The following is a 19,004-nucleotide window of genomic DNA, read 5'->3' as shown; positions in this document are numbered from 1 at the left end:
ATTTGGTTCATGACACACTAATATACCTTCCCCCGGCTTAGTGTGTCAGAAGCTCTCCTCTGGACATTTGCACTCAGTCTCCCTCTCCACCTAGTTACCAGTCTAAGGCTATGGTTTTACTCCAAGAGTGAGTGGTACTGTTATCTCTTATGCCTGTAGCTCCATGTTGCATAAGCTCTATTCTGGGTAAGCATGGTCCAGAGGCAGAGTTTACCTTCCCTTAATCAGCTCCTACTCATGGGATAAAAGATCTGATCCACGTATAGCAGTCTGAAAATACTGGACCCTGAAGGTCACTTCCCTAGTTTGTATATAAGGGAAGCAGTTCCACTGTGGGAAAGGCAAACTGAGAATACCAGGGGTTACTGTCCCTGCCCAGAGCCTTGTTCATAGACCAGGGATATCATTATAAAAAAAGTGAGTCACTGTTCCTGCCCTCAGCTCTGGTATAGTAATAAATAATACAAGGTTTTGACCCAGAGGAACAGGCAGATCTTAAGGACAGAATCTCTCACCTGTAAAAGAGTCTGGGGAAGTATGCCTAAAGGCACAGTGGAGATCCTGGCATGATCAATCAAGAGAAGGCTGGTACTTTCATGATCCTCAAAGTGAAAATGAATATGTTATCAGCTAAAATTTTAGAAAAATAGACAGTTAAGAAGAATCCTATTAGAGTCAAACCATCCCCCAAAACTGGCAGTCTCATGCCCTACAAAGGATAGAATTCTTGAGCAATTTATGCCCCAGGACATTGCCAAAAACAACAGAGCAATTAAGTAACAATTAGTAAAGTCTAATATTTGAGTGTGAAGCCAATACAAGCAGATCAGCCAGCTGATCAAGGAGACTGCATATACCACAGGCTGCACACTTTTAGAAGTGACATCAGAGCTGTACACTATGGGAAAACACTTTACTAAACTAGTTCCTTCAAGTCACTAAAATAAAATTAAGTAAACAAGCAAATAACAAAAATGAAGCTCTGGTTAGGGAGTCAGTTTCCATACATGTTATGTGTATGGAAACATGTTATAGTGTATTATCTAAAATATATCTATTTTTCAGCAAAAAATTATGACACATTCAGAGAAAGAGGAATGTGTGATCTATGCACAGAAAAAAAAAGATTGAACAAAAGAAACTGCCTGTAAAGAGGCCCAGATGTCAGACTTTTACAAAGTTTTAAAGTTGATGGTTTCAAAGGTTACAAATTCCTCCAAAAAATAGAAAAAGGAATCAGTTCAAAAATTAGAAGAGGAAGGACTGCTTCCTCTTCTCTGAGGTCAGTTATTACCTAGGTAACAAAACTAGAAAAAATAAATCTTAACCATAAAACTATTTTATGAATACATACAAAAAAAATCCTCAATAAAATACCAGCAAACTGAATCTGGCATCATATAAAAATGATTGAATACCATGGCAAAGTAGAATTATCCCAGGAATGCAAGGATGGCTTAATATCTGTACTAAATTATGTAATGCATAGTATCAATAAAATAAAGAACAAACAATGCATGATCATCATAATATATACAGAGAAAAACGGACATGATACAACACACTTTATGATAAAAACGCTCAAGAAACTAGAAAAAGAAGGCAACTTCCTCAATTTAATAAAGTGCATCTGTGAAAACTCCATAGCTAACATAATACATAATGGTGAAAGACTGAATTAAATTTTGTGTATGCTTTTCCCCTAAGATCAGAAAAAGTCAAGATGTCCTTTCTTATTACTTCTATTCACATTTTACTGGAGATTTTAGTCAGGAGAATTAGGTCAGAAAAAAATGAAATAAATGGCATCCAATTTAAAAATGAAGAAGTAAAACTATCTCTATTTGCAGATTGTATAGTCTTGTATGTGAAAAATCATTAAAAATCAAATAAAATCTGTTAAAGCCAATAAACAAGTTTTCTATATTTCAGTACATAAGAATACCATACAAAGATTGATTATATTTCTATACACTGGCAATGAACATTCTGAATATGAAATTCAAAACAATTTATTTTATGATAATATCAAAAAGAATAAAATACTTGGGGACAAAATAGTGCAAGACTTGTACATTATAAACTAAAAGTCATTGGTAAAAGTAATTAAATAATTAAGTAAAAGGATAGATATCACTACAGTTACACATTAGAGAGCAAAATATGCTTAAGATGGCAATACTCCCCAAGTTGATCTACAAATTCAGTGCAACCTCTTTCAAAATACAGCTAGGTTGTTTTTTTTGTTTTTGTTTTTGTTTTTTTTTCTTTTTTGCAGAAATGGACACACTGGTTCCAAAATCCAAATGGCAATGCCAGGGACCCAGAATAGCCAAAATAATCTTCAAAAAGAAAATAGAATTTACACTTTCTGATTTAAAAACTTACTACAAAACTTGATTACAAGATCAAGATTGTGTGGTTCTGACATAAGCAAAGACACATGAATCAATGGAAGAGCATGGAGATTCCAGGAATAAATTTATACATTTATGGTCACTTAATTTGTACCAAGAAAATAAAACAGGGACACCTGAATATTAATATGCAAAATAATGAAGTTGGATCATCTCCTCACACCATACATGAAAATCAACTCATAATGGATAGCAGAAAGAAGATTAAAGAGTGTGAGATCTTAAAGTTCAGTGAAATAGAGGCCTTTTGCATATGAACATCAGTTGTCAAGTTTACTGGCTACCAGCCTCCAAAGTAGTATCCCATTTCATGCCATTCAGAGCACTTTGTTTGCTGGACCAGCAGCCTGAGCCACCCCACCGTTCCTATGCAGACATTATGGTAAAGTGGGGCCCTCTTTGCTCCATCCCCAGGCAGATCTCCAGGCATTTAGAGCACCCACTTGCCCAGGTCAGCAGTCTGAGCCATTTCAGCCTTCCTGTGCAAAGATTGTGGTAAAGTGGAGCCCTTTCTGCTTCAGACCCAGGTAAATCTCCAGGTAGTCAGAGAACTTGCTTGCCTGAATCATCAGCCTGAGCTGGCCCACCTCTCCTGTGCAGAGACCATGGTACAGCAGGGCCCTTTATACTCCACACACAGGCAAATCTCTAGACATGTGGGACACCCACTGTTCTGGATTAGGAGTTTAGGCTACTCTCTCTCCCCATGCATAGAACTTGGAGCCAAGGAGGTTTTTCAGCTCTGTGCCTAGGTACACCTCTGGGGGCTTGTTGACTGCCCACTGGATTCTCCCTCAATGCTGGTGCTGGTGCTTGCCACAGAGGGACCTGTAGATAGGCCTGACTGGTCCAGTCTCACCCATCTTGCCCTCCCAATCCCCTGAGGCTAAGCAGAGGGCTCAGACCACTGTGTACTCCACAGATCAGACCATTGCCTATGGCAACAGAGACCTTCTCCCAGGGAGCAACGATCAAGTATATAACCATTCGCATTGTCTACAGTTGGCTCTTACCCATAAGCGCCATCTACTGGCTCATAGTTTGAACCGCATACCCCAATATAAAGACTGTTAACAGAAGTGCACAGGGCTATAGAATCACAGCCAAAATCCCCTACCCAACAGTCACATTCCCAAGGGACAGGGAAAGGGAAAGGGAAAAGGAAAGGAAAAAAATGTAGAGAGAAGAGATTGGATTAAGATGGCAGATAGGAGGCAGGACTAGCTTGCAGCCCCCATTTGGGATGACAGACCAGTATGTGGAGACTCACATCATGAACTTTTGCTCCAAGAACTACCACAGGAACATACCTGCAAGGCTGAGAGAATCCACAGACCCTCTGAAGGAACTGGATCACTGCTGCAGGCTCCTTGAGATGCCGAAAAACTGAGTTTGCTTGGTTTCTCAATGGGGAGGCTCATGGTCTGGAGCAAGTTCTCAATTCTGGTCAGCTGCCTGGAAACAGACTTGGTGCCATTAGGGGGACACGGTGGAAGTGAGACTGGCCTTTAGGACTATGGACTGTGTGGAAGCAGGTTGAGGCCTGTGACTGCCAGCTTTCCCCCACTTCCCTGGTGACCTGTATGACTCAGCAGAGGCTGCCATAATCCCCCTGGGAATATAAGTCCATTGGACTGGGAACCACTCCCCCATCTTCCACAGCAGCAGCAGCAAGCCCCGCCCAAGGAGAGGCTGAGCTCAGAAATGCCTATCCCTGCACCTACCTGGTGGTCTTTCTTTACCCACCTGGTAAGCAAAAACAAAGGTCATATCTCCTGGGAGTTCTATAGCCCTACCCACCACCTGAGAAACCTGAATACCTAGCTAGGCGTCCCTCGGGAAAGTGTGCATCTTTCCTATAGGGCTGCAGTTTATGTGCTCTTGAAAGTGCCACCTTCAGACTAGAGGCCAACCAATACAAAACCAGCACACTAAACACAAACACAACCAAAGACCTTCAAAGAATCCACTTCACTCCCCTGCTACCTCCACTAGAGCAGGTGCAGGTCTCCATGGCTACAATACCTGAAGAAATATCACATCACAGGAAAATTTGCAGACATCCCCCCAGCACCAGCCTAGGGTCCAGTAGCTCCGCTGGGTGGCTAGACCCAGAAGAGCAAAAACAATCACTACAATTAAGCTCTCAGGAAGCCCCATTCAGGAGAACACCATATCAAGGGAGCACCCCATGGGACAAAATAATCTGAAGAGCAATGCTTGAATTCCAGATCTTCCCTCTGACATAGTCTACCCAAATGAGAAGTAACCAGAAAAACAATTCTGGTTATATGACAAAACAAGGTTCTTTAGCACCCCCAAAAGATCATACCAGCTCACCAGCAGCAATGGATCCAAACCAAGACAAAATCTGAATTGCCAGAAAAGAATTCCAAAGGTCAAGTATAAAGCTGATGAAGGAGGCACCAGAGAAAGGTGAAGTACAATTTAAAAGAAATAAAAAACATGATACAAGATATGAAAGAAAAATTCTTCAGTGAAATAGCACAAATAAAAAAGATCACAACTTCTAGAAATCAAAAACACACTTAGAGAAATGCAAAATGTACTGAAAAGTCTCAGCAATAGAATTGAACAAGCAGAAGAAAGAACTTCAGAGATTGGAGACAAGGCTTTCAAATTAACCAAACAAAGACAAAGGACAAAGAACTAAAAAAAAAAAAAAAAAAAAAAAAAGGCCTCTAAGAAGTTTGAAACTATGTTAAATGTCTAAATATAAAAACAATTGGTGTTCCCAAGGAAGAGGAGACATCTAAAAGTTTGGAAAACATATTTGAGGAAATAATACAGGGAAACTTCCCCAGCCTTGCTAGAGATCTGGATATCCAAACACAAGAAGCTCAAAGAACACCTAGGAAATTTATTTAAAAAAGTTCATTGTGTAGGCACATAATAATCAGGTTCTCTAAAGTCAAGATGAAGGAAACAATCTTAAGATCTGTGAGGCAAAAGCATCAGGTAACCTGTAATGGAAAATCTAACAGATTAAAAGCAGATTTCTCAGCAGAAACCCTACAAGCTAGAAGGGATTGATATCCTGTTTTTAGCCTCATCAAACAAAACATTAATCAACCAAGAATTGTGTACCCAGTGAAACTACGCTTCATAAATGAAGGAAAGATGCAGTCTTTTCCAGACAAATACTGAGAGAATTTGCCACTACCAAGCCAGCACTGCAAGAACTGCTAAAAGGAGCTCTAAATCTTGAAACAAATTCTTGAAATACACCAAAATAGAACCTCTTTAAAAAATAAATCTCACAGGACCTATATAACAATAACACAAAGAAAAAAACACAAGGTATTCAGACAACAAATAGCATGATGAATAGAATAGTACCTCACCTCTGTATACAAATATTGAATTTAAATGGCCTAAATGCTCCACTTAAAAGATACAGAATGACAGAATGCATAAGAATTCACCAACCAAGTTTCTTCTGTCTTCAGGAGACTCATCTAACACATGAGGATTCACATAAACTTAAGGTAGAAGAGTGGAAAAAGATATTCTATGCAAATGGACACTAAAAGTGAGCATGAGTAGCTATTCTTATATCACACAAAACAAACTTTAAAGCAACAGCAGTTAAAAAAGACGAAGAGGAACATTATATAATGAAAAAAGGACTAGACCATCAGGAAAATCTCATAATTCTAAATATATATGCACCTAACACTAAAGCTTCCAAATGTACAAAACAATTACAACTAGATCCATGAAATGAGAAAAACAGCAACACAACAATAGTCGGGGACTTTAATACTCCACTAACAGCACTAGATAGGTCATCAAGACAGAAAGTCAACAAAGAAACAATGGACTTAAACTATACCTTACAGCTAATGGACTTAACAGATATTTACAGAACATTCTATCCAACAACTACAGAATATATATTTATCCATTAGCATATGGAACATTCTCCAAGATAGACCATGTGATAGGCCACAAAACAAGTCTCAGTAAATTTAAGGAAATGGAAATTATATCAAGTATTCCCTTAGACCACAGTGGAATAAAATTAGAAATCAAATCCAAAAGGAACCCTCAAAACTATGCATGTACACGAAAATTAAATAACCTGCTCCTGAATGATCACTGGGTCAACAATGAAATCAAGATGGAAATTAAAAAACTTCAACTGAACAATATAGTGGCACAACCTATCAAAACCTCTGGGATACAGCAAAAGTGGTGGTAAAAGGAAAGTTTACAGCATTGAATGCCTACATCAAAAAGTCTGAAAGAGCACAAATAGACAATGTAAGGTCACACCTCAAAGAACTAAAGAAACTAGAACAAAGCAAACCCAGCAGAAGAAAAGATATAACAATGAGAGCAGAACTAAATAAAATAGAAAAAAACAAACAAAGATAAATGAAACAAAAAGCTGGTTATCTGAAAAGATAAAATTAGTAGACAATTAGTGAGACTAACTAAGAAGAGAGAAGATCCAAATAAGCTCAATTAGAAATAAAATGGGAGATTTACAACTGATACCACAGAAATACAAAGGATTATTTAAGGATACTATGAGCACTTTTATGTGCACAAACTAGAAAACCTAGAGGAGATAGATAAATTCCTGGAAATATACAACACTCCTACATTAAGCCAGAAAGATACAGAATATCTGAACAGACCAATACCAAGCAGTGAGCTTGAACTGGTAATTAAAAAACATTGCCAACAACAAAAAAGGTCCAGAACCAGCTGGATCCACAGCTGAATTTTATCAGACAAAGAATTGGCATCAACCCTATTATTGCTAATCTAAAAAGCAGAGGAAGAGGGAATTCTCCCTAAATCATTATATGAAGCCAGCATCACCTTAATGCCAAAACCAGAAGGATATAACAAAAAAAGGAAGTACAGACCAATATCCCTGACGAACATAGATGCAAAAATCCTCAGCTAAATGCTAGCGAAAAACTCCAACAGCATATCAAGAAGATAATCCATCATGATTAAGTAGGTTTTATACCGGGAATGCAGGGATGATTTAACCATACATAAGTCAATAAATGTGATAGACCACAGACAGAATTAAAAACAAAAATCACATGATCATCTCAATAGACACAGAAGAAGCATTTGACATAATCCAACATCCCTTAATGATTACAACCATCAGCAAAATTGGCATAGAAGGGACACACTTTAATTAATACAAGTCATCTACAACAAACCCACAGCCAATGTTATACTGAATGGGGAAAAGTTGAAAGCATTCCCCCTGAGAACTGGAACAAGACAAGGATGCCCACTCTCCACTTCTATTTAACATAGTACTGGAAGTCCTAGCTAGAGCAGTCACACAAGAGAAAGAAATAAAAGGCATCCAAATTGGTAAAGAGGAAGTCAAACTGTCGCTGTTTGCTGATGATATGATCGTATACCTAGAAAACACTAACGACTCATTCAAAAACCTCCTAGAACTGGTAAATGAATTCAGCAAAGTTTCAGGATACAAAAATAATGTCCACAAATCAGTAGCTCTGCTATATTCCAACAGTGACTAAGCTGAGAATCAAATCAGGAACTCAATCCCTTTCACAATATCTGCCAAAAAATAAAATACTTAGGAATATACCTAACCAAGGAGGTGAAAGCCATCTACAAGGAAAACTACGAAGCACTGCTGAAAGAAATCATAGATACCACAAAAAATGGAAACACATCTTATGCTCATGGATGGGTAGAATCAATATTGTGAAAATCACCATACTGCCAAAAGCAATCTACAATTTCAATGCAATTCCCATCAAAATACTACCAATATTTTTCACATAACTGGAAAAAACAATCCTAAAATTCATATGGAACCAAAGAAGAGCCTACATAGCCAAAGCAAGACTAAGCAAAAATAACATATCTGGAGGCATCACATTACTCAAATTCAAACTATACTATGAGGCCATAGTCACCAAAACAACATGGGACTGGTATAAAAATAGGCACATAGACCAATGGAACAGAATAGAGAATCCAGAAATAAACCCAAATACTTACAGCCAACTGATATTTGACAAAGTAAACAAAAACATAAAGTGAGGGAAAGGACATCCCATTCAACAAATAGTGCTGGGATAATTGGCAAGCTACATGTAACATGTAGAAGAATGAAACTAGAGCCTTATCTCTCACCTTATGCCAAAATCAACTCAAGATGGATCAAAGACTTAAGACTAAGACCTAAAACCATAAAGATTCTAGACATTGCCTTAGGAAAAGACTTCATGACCAAGAACCCGAAAGCAAATGCCAGAAAAACAAGATAAATAGATGGGACTTAATTAAACTACAAAGCTTCTGCACAGCAAAAGAAATAATCCACAGTTAACAATCAATACACAGAGTGGGAGAAAAATATTCACAGTCTATACATTCAACAAGGACTAATATCCAGAATCTACAAAGAACTCAAACAAATCATCAAGAAAAAAACAAACAATCTCATGAAAAAGTGGTCTAAGGACATAAAAAGACAGTTCTCAAAAGAAGATATACAAGTGGCCAATGAGCATGTGGAGAAATGCTCAACATCACTAATGATCAGGGAAATGCAAATCAAAACTGCAATGTGATATCACTTCACTCCTGCAAGAATGGCCACAATTAAAAAATCAGAAAATAATAGATGTTGGCCTGGGTGTGGTGAAAAGGGAACACTTTTGCACTGTTCATGGGAATGTAAGCTAGTAAAACCTCTATGGAAGATGGTGCAGAGATTCCTTAAATAACTAAAAGTCTACCTACCTTTTGATCCAGCAATCCCACTCCTGGGTATCTATCCAGAGGAAAAGAAGTCATTATACAAACAAGATACTTGCACATGCATGTTTATAGTAGCACAATTTGCAATTGCAAAAATATGATACCAGCCCAAATGCCCATCTATCAACTAGTGAATAAAGAAAATGTGGTATATACACCGTGGAATGCTACTCAGCCATAAAAAAGAATAAAAAAACGACATCTGCAGCAACCTGGATGGAATTGGAGACTATTATTCTAAGTGAAGTAACTCAGGAATGGAAAATCAAACATTGTATATTCTCACTTACATGTGGAAGCTAAGCTATGAGGATGCAAAGGCATAAGAACAATATATGGGACTTTGGTGACTCAGGGGAATGGATTGGTGGTGGCAAGGGATAAAAGACTACACACTGAATACAGTATACACTGCTCTAGTGAAGGGTGCACCAAAATCTCAGAAGTCACCTTTAAAGAACTTATTCACGTAACCAAACACCATCTGTTCCCCAAACACCTATTGAAGGAAAACAAGTTTTAAAAAATAAAAGTTAAAGTGACTAAAATATTTTTTAAAATTATAGGGAAAAAAAGAAAAAGAAAAATTCCTACAAAAATAATTACATAAATTAGAAGTGTCAAAACAATCCTAAGGAAAAAGAACAAAGCTGGGGGCATCACATTACCCAACTTCAAACTACAATATGAGGCTACAGTAACCAAAACAGCATGGTTCTAGTGCAAAAACAGATACATAGACCAATGGAATGGAATAGAGAACCCAGAAATAAAGCCACATGCCTACAGGCAACTGGTCTTTGACAAAGTTGACAAAAGTAAGTGATGAGGAAAGAACTCCCCATTCAATAAATGATGCTGGGATACCTGGCTAGCTATATGCAGAAGAATGAAACTGGACCCCTTTATCTCACCACGTACAAAAATTATATCAAGATGGATTATAAGATCTAAATGTAAGACTTCAAACTATAAGAATGGTAGAGGAAAACCTGGGAAACACCATTCTGGACATCAGCCTTGGGAAATAATTTGTGACTAAGTCCTCAAAAGCAATTGACAATAATACCAAAAATTGACATGTGAGATGTAATTAAACTAAAGAGCTTCTTCATGGAAATTTTCTCATGGGAGAAAATATTCACAAACTGTGCATTGGAGAAAGATCTAATATCCAAAATCTGTAAGAAATTTAATTCAATGAGCCCAAACCAAATAACTCCATTAAAAAGTGGGCAAAAGACATGGACAGACACTGCTCAAAAGAAGACATATAAGTGGCCAACAAACATATTTTTAAGACACTCAACATCACTAATCAAAGCCACAATGATGTACCATATCACACCAGTCAGAATGGAGAGTACTAAAAGGTCAAAAAACAATAGATGCTGGTGAGGCTGTGGAGAAAAAAGAATGTTTATATAGTTTTGGTGGAAATGTAAATTAGTTCAGTTACTGTGGAAAGCAGTTTGGAGATATCTCGAAGATCTGAAAGCAGCACTACCATTTGACCCAGCAATCCCATTACTGGATACATATCTAAAAGAAAAAAAATTGTTCTTCTCAAAACACACACACACATATTGGGGAACCTACCCCCAATAATTCAACGTAGGTTCTTTTCTATTTCCCTAAGTGTCAGCCAGTCTGAGAAATAAAGGGAAAGAGTACAAAAAAGAAATTTAAAGCTGGGTGTCCAGGGGAGACATCACATGTCGGCAGGTTCCGTGATGCCCCCCAAACCACAAAGCCAGCAAGTTTTATTAGTGATGTTCAAAAGGGAAGGGAGTGTATGAACAGGTTGTGGGGCAAGAGATCACATGCTTCACAAGGTAATAAAATATCAAAAGGCAAATGGAGGCAGGGTGAGATCACAGGACTGGGGCAAAATAAAAAATGCTAATGAAGTTTCATGTCCCACTGGGCACGCATTGTCATTGATAACATCTTATGAGGAGACAGGGTTTGAGAGCAGACAACCGGTCTGACCAAAATTTATTAGGCAGGAATTTCCTTGTCCTAATAGGCCTGGGAGCACTATGGGAGACTGGGGCTTATTTCGTCACTTATCTGCAACTGTATAAGACAGACATTCCCAGAGTGGCCATTTCAGAGACCTCCCCCTAGGAATACATTCTCTTTCTCAGGGCTGTTCCTTGCTGAGAAAAAGAATTCAGCGATATTTCTCCTATTTGATTTTGAAAGAAGAGAAATATGGCTCTGCTCTGCCCGGCTCTCAGGCAGCCAGACCTAATGGTTATCTCCCTTGTCCCCTGAACATCACTGTTATCCTGTTCTTTCTTCAAGGTGCCCAGATTTCATATTGTTTACACACACATGTTTTACAAACAATTTGTGCAGTTAACACAATCATCACAGGGTCCTGTGGCAACATACATCCTCAGTTTATGAAGATGATGGGATTAAGCGATTAAAGTAAAGGCAGGCATAGGAAATCACAAGAGTATTGATTGGGGAAGTGATAAATGTCCATGAAATCTTCACAATTTATGTTCAGAGACTGCAGTAATGACAGGTGTAAGAAATTACAGAAGTATTAATTTGGGGAACTGATAAATGTCCATGAAATCTTCACAATTTATGTTCTTCTGCCATGGCTTCAGCTGGTCCCTCCGTTCGGGGTCCCTGACTTCCCACAACACACACACACTGATATGTCCATCCCAGCCCTATTCACAATGGCAAAGACATGGAATCAACCTATGTGCTCATCAATGGTGGAATGAATAAAGAAAATGTGGGACATATACACCATGAAATACTATGCAGCCACAAGAAAGAAGGAAATTATGTCCTTTGTAACAACATGGATGCAGCTGGAGGCCTTTATCTTAAGCAAACTAACAAAAGGAACAGAAAACCAAATACTGCATGTTTGCTCTCACTTATAAGTGTATATTCTTGGAGATACAGATGGCGATAATAGACAATGGGGGCTCCTAAAGAAGGGGCTAAGGGTTGTAAAACTAACTATTGGCTATCTTGCTCAGTAAATGGCTGATGTGATCAATCATACCCCAAACCTTGGCATTGCCCATATTCCTCTATAACAAAACTGTACATAAATAAAATATGTACATGAATCTAAATAAAAGTTGAAATTATTTTTAAAAAGTTAAAAAATAAAGGTTCTAGCTCTGTAGCAAATAGAAATAACAAGAATCCAAGCAACTAACTAAACAAGAAAACTAAATGGATGTCAGGTCTAAATGTGACAGCTTAAGGTATTCACTTACTAAAAGAAAACCTACAAATAACTTTTTGTGAACTCAGATTATACAATTTTTTTTAAAGTTACAATTTAAAAAGCAAGCAAAGAAGAAAAAACTATAAATTGAACCATAAAAGTGTAATATTTTGTGTTGTAAAATCTACCATCAAAAAAGTGAAAAGAACAATCTATATAAGAGAAAATATTTGCAAATCATATATCTGCTAAGAGACTTGTATCCAGAGTATACAAAAAACTAATATTCAATAATAAAAAGATAGCCTATCTTTTTAATGAGCAAAGGACCTGTATAGACATTTCTTAAAGAGAAGGATATAAATGGACAATAAGCATATGAAAAATGCTTAGTCATCAGGTAAATGCAAATGAAAATCTAAATAAGATACCACTTCATTTCTACTAAAATAACAAATATTGGTAAGAAAGTAGAGAAACTGGAACAGTGATATATTGCTGGTGGAATATATTGCTGCTTTGAAAACATTTTGGCAGCTCCTCAAAAAGTTAAACATAGAGTTAACATATGACCCTGTAATTCCACTTCTAGATATATAACCCAAGCGAAATGAAAACATGTCCACACAAAAACTTGTATGCATATTTATAGAAGCATTTCTCATCATAGTTAAAAAGCAGAAACAACTCAAATATTCATCATCTGATAAATGGGTAAATACAATGTGATATATTTATGCAATAGAATATTATTTAGCAATGAAAAAGAATGACATTTTTATACTAAAGCACTGGTGAATCTTGAAAATGTTATGCTAAGTGAAAGAAGCTAGTCACAAAAGATCACATATTGTATGTTTCCATTTGTATAAAATAGCAAGAATAAACAAGTCTGTAAAGACAGAAAATAGATTAGTTGTTTCATAAAGTTGTCAGGAGAAGTAAGTAATGATGTTTCTTTTATCAGTGTGATGAAACATTTTAAAGTTAGTTTGTAGTGATGGCACAGTTCTGTGGATATATGAAAAATACTTTAGTTTTACACTTTAAGTGAGACAAATGTATGATGTATAAATTATGTCTCAACAAAGCTCTTAAACTGCAACCCTAAAAAATTATTATCCATATTATTTAACAGATGAAGAAAGTAAGTCCACATAAAACACAGGGTTGATCAAACTAGGATTACAAGACCCTAGCTGATTACAAAACCCATGTTTTGCCACCATATTACCCATCTGTGGAAGTGGGTCATACACAGATCCCATTGTTCACATTTAATGGAAACGAGGAATAACAGTAGAATCCAGAATAGCAAGTGCTGCCCAGGAATGCAACCATAGTGTGTGTCCTTGAATATAATGAATCTTGAGCACTTTGATAGTAAGCAATGGAATGGAAGAAAGAAGCTCAGAATGGGAATAACAACCCCTCAGTTAAACATGGGGATTTACAGTCTTCTTCATAAGAGGTTGTAAGGGTGTTGAACCTGCATGATATGGTTTGGCTCTGTGTCCCCATCCAAATCTCATGTTGAATTTTAATTCCCACGTGTCGATGGAGGGGCTGAGTGTCAGGTGATTGGATAATGGGGGCCGACTTCTCCCTTGCTGTTCTCGTGATAGTGAGTGAGTTCTCATGAGATCTGATGGTTTTAAAGTGTGGCACTTCCCCCTTGCTCCCTCTCTCCTGCCACCTTGTGAAGGTGCCTTCCTCTCCTTCACCTTCTGCCATGATTGTAAGTTTGCTGAGGCTTCCCCAGCCATGTGAACTGTGAGTCAATTAAGCCTCTTTTCTTGATAAATTACCTAGTCTCAGGTAGTTCTTTGTAGCCGTGTGAAAACAAACTAATACACTGCATTACATCCCCAGTGGAGAAAGAAAGAACTGGAAGCTCAAAGAAGTTAACCAATTTGTCTAGTCATGAAGTTAGCAAGTAGATGGGCATCACAAATCAAAGACTATGTTTTAGTTTAGTTTTGTTTTGACTTACCCATTTTCTCTTTTCCTCTCTGTAATAAATGGTGTGGACAAGCACTCTCCTTTATTGTGGCAAGATGTACTCATGCTGGATGAATCATCAACTACGTAAATGAAGAAAAATCATTGTTGGCAATTTTGCATTAGCTAGGTTGTTTATTGGAATGATACATGCATTAGTTTTATTTCTTGATAGATGGTTGGCCTTCAAATCTTACAAGTGACCATATAAACGTGAATAGGTTTAAGCTCTATAAGAACGGAAAACATAGCTGGAATGTTCCATGACACAGACCTTGCAAAAACACTCTTCATCAGAAATGTTCCATATCACAAACATATTGTTCACTCTTTCTGATCCTGTGTGCTTAAAAATAGACCATCATTAAGTCTGTAAAGACTGTTCCTTTAAGTATTAAGGTCTCAGATGTTCTTGGCACCTATTTTTCCATTGATAATAGACAAGAACTGTGTGTTCCAGGCAGGTCAGTCAGTAGACCATTCTGGCAGGCTGGTTTTCACCAGTGAGTGAAATAAGAGAAATGGATTGGTGTCAGGAGCTTGGAGACAGAATCCATAATCTCAGAGAAATGACTGTGCCTGCTGAAGCCCTTACAAGAGGAGCTAGCACTTATAGAGGGCATTTTAACTCAGTCTCATTGAAGCCTGGCAAGGATGAAGATTAATATTATTATCCCTGCTTTAAAGACAAGGAAACTCAAGGCCAATGAGACTATGTAGTCTAGCCAGGATCACGGAGATGTAAGTGGCAGGGTTGACATTTGAACTGTCTAAAAACAGTGACATTGAAAACAATGTCTTTAGTGACTCCAACCTAAGTCCTCCCCACTGTCTCCTGGATGCTGTGCGCTCAACGGTGCTCTGGATATTCATGTTACGCTCTTAACAGCATTATCAGTGTAAGCTAGAAAGCCTGGATTAACACCCAGACTAGAAGGGAGACTTTCATCTTGATGTCTCAGACCTGCTTGTCCGTAAAAGAACCAGCCTTGAAAAAGGAGGAAACAGACCTGGTTCAATCTCTGCCATTAACTGTGTGTGACCTTGGGAAAGAAAGTGACTCAATTTCTCTGAGCTTCAATTGCTTCATCCTGTGACATGGATCTACTAGTGTTCCTTTGCTAACGTCACAAGGTTATTGTGAATATTAAATAAAATCTCAGACGTGGAAGGATGTAATTGATTCATTCAGCACCATGACTCTGCTCTGACTCAGGAAACCTGGGAGGTGATGGTGATGATTGTCTCGCTCATCCCCCACTGTGCTTTGTTTCTAGTCTGGGGCTCCCTCCCCCAACTCCCACCCCTGGTCACCACCTAGCAAGTGCTTTCAATCTTATCCCCACTTGCCACATTGGCATACAAATATCCAACTAACAATGTCAGAAGGAAATGGATTCATTCTATGACATTAGCAACTGACAATCTAGGTTTCCCAGTGTTTTTGTATTTCAATTCCTCCAGTAAAACAAAGCTTTGTAATCTGCAGTCTCATTCATGGGTTTCAGGGAGCTCATGAAACATCTGAAATTGCATGAAAAATTGTTTGTATATGTGCATGTGTGCCTTTTTCTGGGTAGAGTCCCCAGAGTTTCTATCAGATTTTAGAAAAACCCAGTGACTCTGAAGAGTCAAAAATGTACTCTAGGAAAGTAGTTTCACGACCATGTAGCAGCCACCTAAGTTAGAATCACCAGTTACATCTAGGTCTCTTCCCTCTCTCATCATCAGTGTCCCATGTATCACTCAATCTATCTTCTGATATCTTCTAAACTTTAATTGCCTTCTAAGCTCACTTCTATTTAGACTTTCATCATCTATTGCCAAGAGGATTAAAATGTTTGAAATGGTCTTCCTGACCCTATTCTTGCTACATCTGAGCCTTCAGTAGAATCTCAGTGACTTTTAAAAGCACATGTCTAACCTGTTATTACTCTGCTTAAATTGGCTCCCTAGTATCTTCACTGCAAAGCTCAACCTCATTATGCTTTATTTCATGGACTTCAAAACCTCTGAACTGCCTAGCCCTACCCTAATATTTTTTTTTTGAGAAGGAGTCTCGCTCTGTTGCCCAGGTTGGAGTGCAGTGGCACCATCTCGGCTCACTGCAAGCTCCACCTCCCAGGTTCATGCCATTCTCCTGCCTCAGCCTCCCAAGTAGCTGGGACTACAGGTGCCTGCCACCACGGCTGGCTAATTTTTTGACGGGGGTTTCACCATGTTAGCCAGGATGGTCTCGATCTCCTGACCTGGTGATCCACCCGCCTCAACCTCCCAAAGTGCTGGGATTACAGGCATGAGCCACCACGCCCGGTCGCCCTACCCCAAGTTTTTAGTCATGTCCCTTTTCTCTGCCTTCTATGGACTCTATGACTCTGTTTAGGCGATCTCAGACAGTTAGAATTTGATTACTCTGTTTCCTCTATCTGGCATATTCTTTTACCTTCTCCATCTAACAAACTCCTTCTTAGCTTTTCAGGCTCAACTCCAATATCACCTATGTTGCAAAGCTTCTCCCTATCCCCATAATTTACTCCTAGAACACTGAGTCACTCCTTCCTTTATGCTCCAAATCTCACTTCCTATGTGATTATTTCTACCAAATTGTATTTTCTTAATTCTATAGATATATGCATTTCCTACTGTACTGTGACCTTCATATTATCAGAGGTGGCCAAGATAAGTAAGACCCAGTCATTTCTAAATAAATGTTTGTTGAATATGGAAATAGATTATTTAGTAATTCATGTTGAAGAAGCAGGCACCACTTCAGACACAGAGTTTGGACCTGGGATTAGTTTGAAGTTTTCGACCATGCTTGACAAATCATACCAAACGTTGGTGACTCCTTTTATCCATGAAATGGGAGTAGAAGGTCAATAATGATGTTTTGGAAATATTTATGTCAATAGATACAGGATAACATATTGCAAAGAATACTGAATTAGGAATTAAAAACCCTAGATTAGAATAACAGCCTCGTTATTAACTTCTTAAATGTCACTGGCCAAATTTGCTGTGATCTAAGGGTCTCAGTGTTCTTAGCAAGACGATGTTAAAACAGACTATCTCTTAGATCACTTACTTGCAGCATTAACATTTTATGAGTCTAAAAAAGCAAACCACAACCTTACATTCTGGGCTGGTTTCCTGACCTGGTTTGGCAAAGACAAATGGAGATATGAAAACTACTGCATCTCAATGAGAAATGCATCTTTTTATGTTAGGGCCTTCAGGCAGGAGGTGGTGGAGAAGTAACATTTTGTAACATTTATCTGGGACTCCATAAAGATACCTCAATTGTGTGAAACTCTGGCATTAGTGAGTAGTTTCCCAGAAGAGCTTTTATGAGACTCTCTTGAGTCAAAGATCTTCTGCAAGATCGTCCAGAATTATGACTCAAGTCTGGTAAGTTAATAGGAGGGTCAAGAAGCCAAAAGGCCATGGTTGGGAATCAAGATCTTAAGTCTGGACCAAATCCCAAAGCTGGCCCCCATCCTTAAGAGCATATAACAGTAAATCAAGTGTTCTTTCTTAAAGAGAATGGGCAGAGTGAATCTTTTATCTGTGTGTGCTGGAATATTTCTCTCATGACAAAAAAAAAAAAAAAAAAAAACCTTCTGGTATAAAGAAAAGGATACCAGACCATTTCAAGTAGCTGTGTCAGTCCCCTTGAGAAAGTCATAATTTCTCTAGGCCTCCATTTCTGCATCTGTGCAATGGTAACAGCCTTCTCTTTTACTTGTTTGAGTTGTTGACAGAAACAGGTGAATCTTTGTATGTGAAAGCACTTTGCAGTTTGTGAGGTGAAAGTACTATTGGAGGGGTGGGCCACAATTAGAAAAATAAAAGGAAATTATATCTTCTTTTCAACTCTTGGTTCATTATATTCCTAAAGCTGATGGGCTTCTCTCTTGGAGGTGACTGATTTGGAACTTAAACTTGAGTTTCTTGATCTTTGAAGAAGGAGGCACAGAATTCAGAAACCCAGAATATTCAGATATGGTACTATATCCCTAAAATTATAGTGACTACTAAAAATCAACAATCAGTAGAAAGGAAGATAGCAAACATCCATTAACAAATACATTTTATGTTCTGCCAGACATTGATTCCAGAAGAATGTAAAAATAAATATTCATTATATATTTCAACCCAAATATATACCCATATCACGTCAGAGAAAGTGGGAACCTGTGATGGACCCCTTTATTTCATTTGGCTTCCCTCACCAAATCCTCACCTGGTGTGACTACATTTCTTTAGTCATGACCACCTGTCTTTGTGAGATCTCCCCTAACAGAGCACCACAGACTGAATGGTATAGGCAACAGAACTTTATTGTCTCGTGGTTTTGGGGACTGGAAGTCTGTGATGGGTGTTGGCAGGACCATGCTCTCTCTTAAGGTGCTAGCAAAGGATCTCCTGGAGGCATCTCTCTGAGCTTCTGGTGGTTCCCTGGCTTGTGGCAGGAAACTCCTATCTTTACATGGTGTTCTGTTCCCTGGGAGTGCATTTGTATCCAAACTTCTCTTTCTTATAAGGACACTAGTCATATTGGATTAGGGGCCCAC

The 19,004-nt window shown here is 38.2% G+C and overlaps 1 long non-coding RNA gene across 1 annotated transcript in view; it reads right to left on the bottom strand.

The window, feature by feature from the left end:
• The window catches only part of LOC114680124 (uncharacterized), an 88,971-nt gene that overhangs the window by 20,333 nt on the left and 49,634 nt on the right, over positions 1-19,004 (bottom strand). Inside the window, exon 2 of the long non-coding RNA XR_003732182.2 lies at positions 14,423-14,513. This is a non-coding gene — a long non-coding RNA (uncharacterized LOC114680124). The remainder of the gene's footprint in view (positions 1-14,422; positions 14,514-19,004) is intronic.

The sequence above is a fragment of the Macaca mulatta genome, chromosome 8 (assembly GCF_049350105.2).
Source record: "Macaca mulatta isolate MMU2019108-1 chromosome 8, T2T-MMU8v2.0, whole genome shotgun sequence".
NCBI classification, from domain to species: Eukaryota; Metazoa; Chordata; class Mammalia; order Primates; family Cercopithecidae; genus Macaca; species Macaca mulatta.
This window is presented reverse-complemented; position numbering and strand designations above follow the sequence as displayed.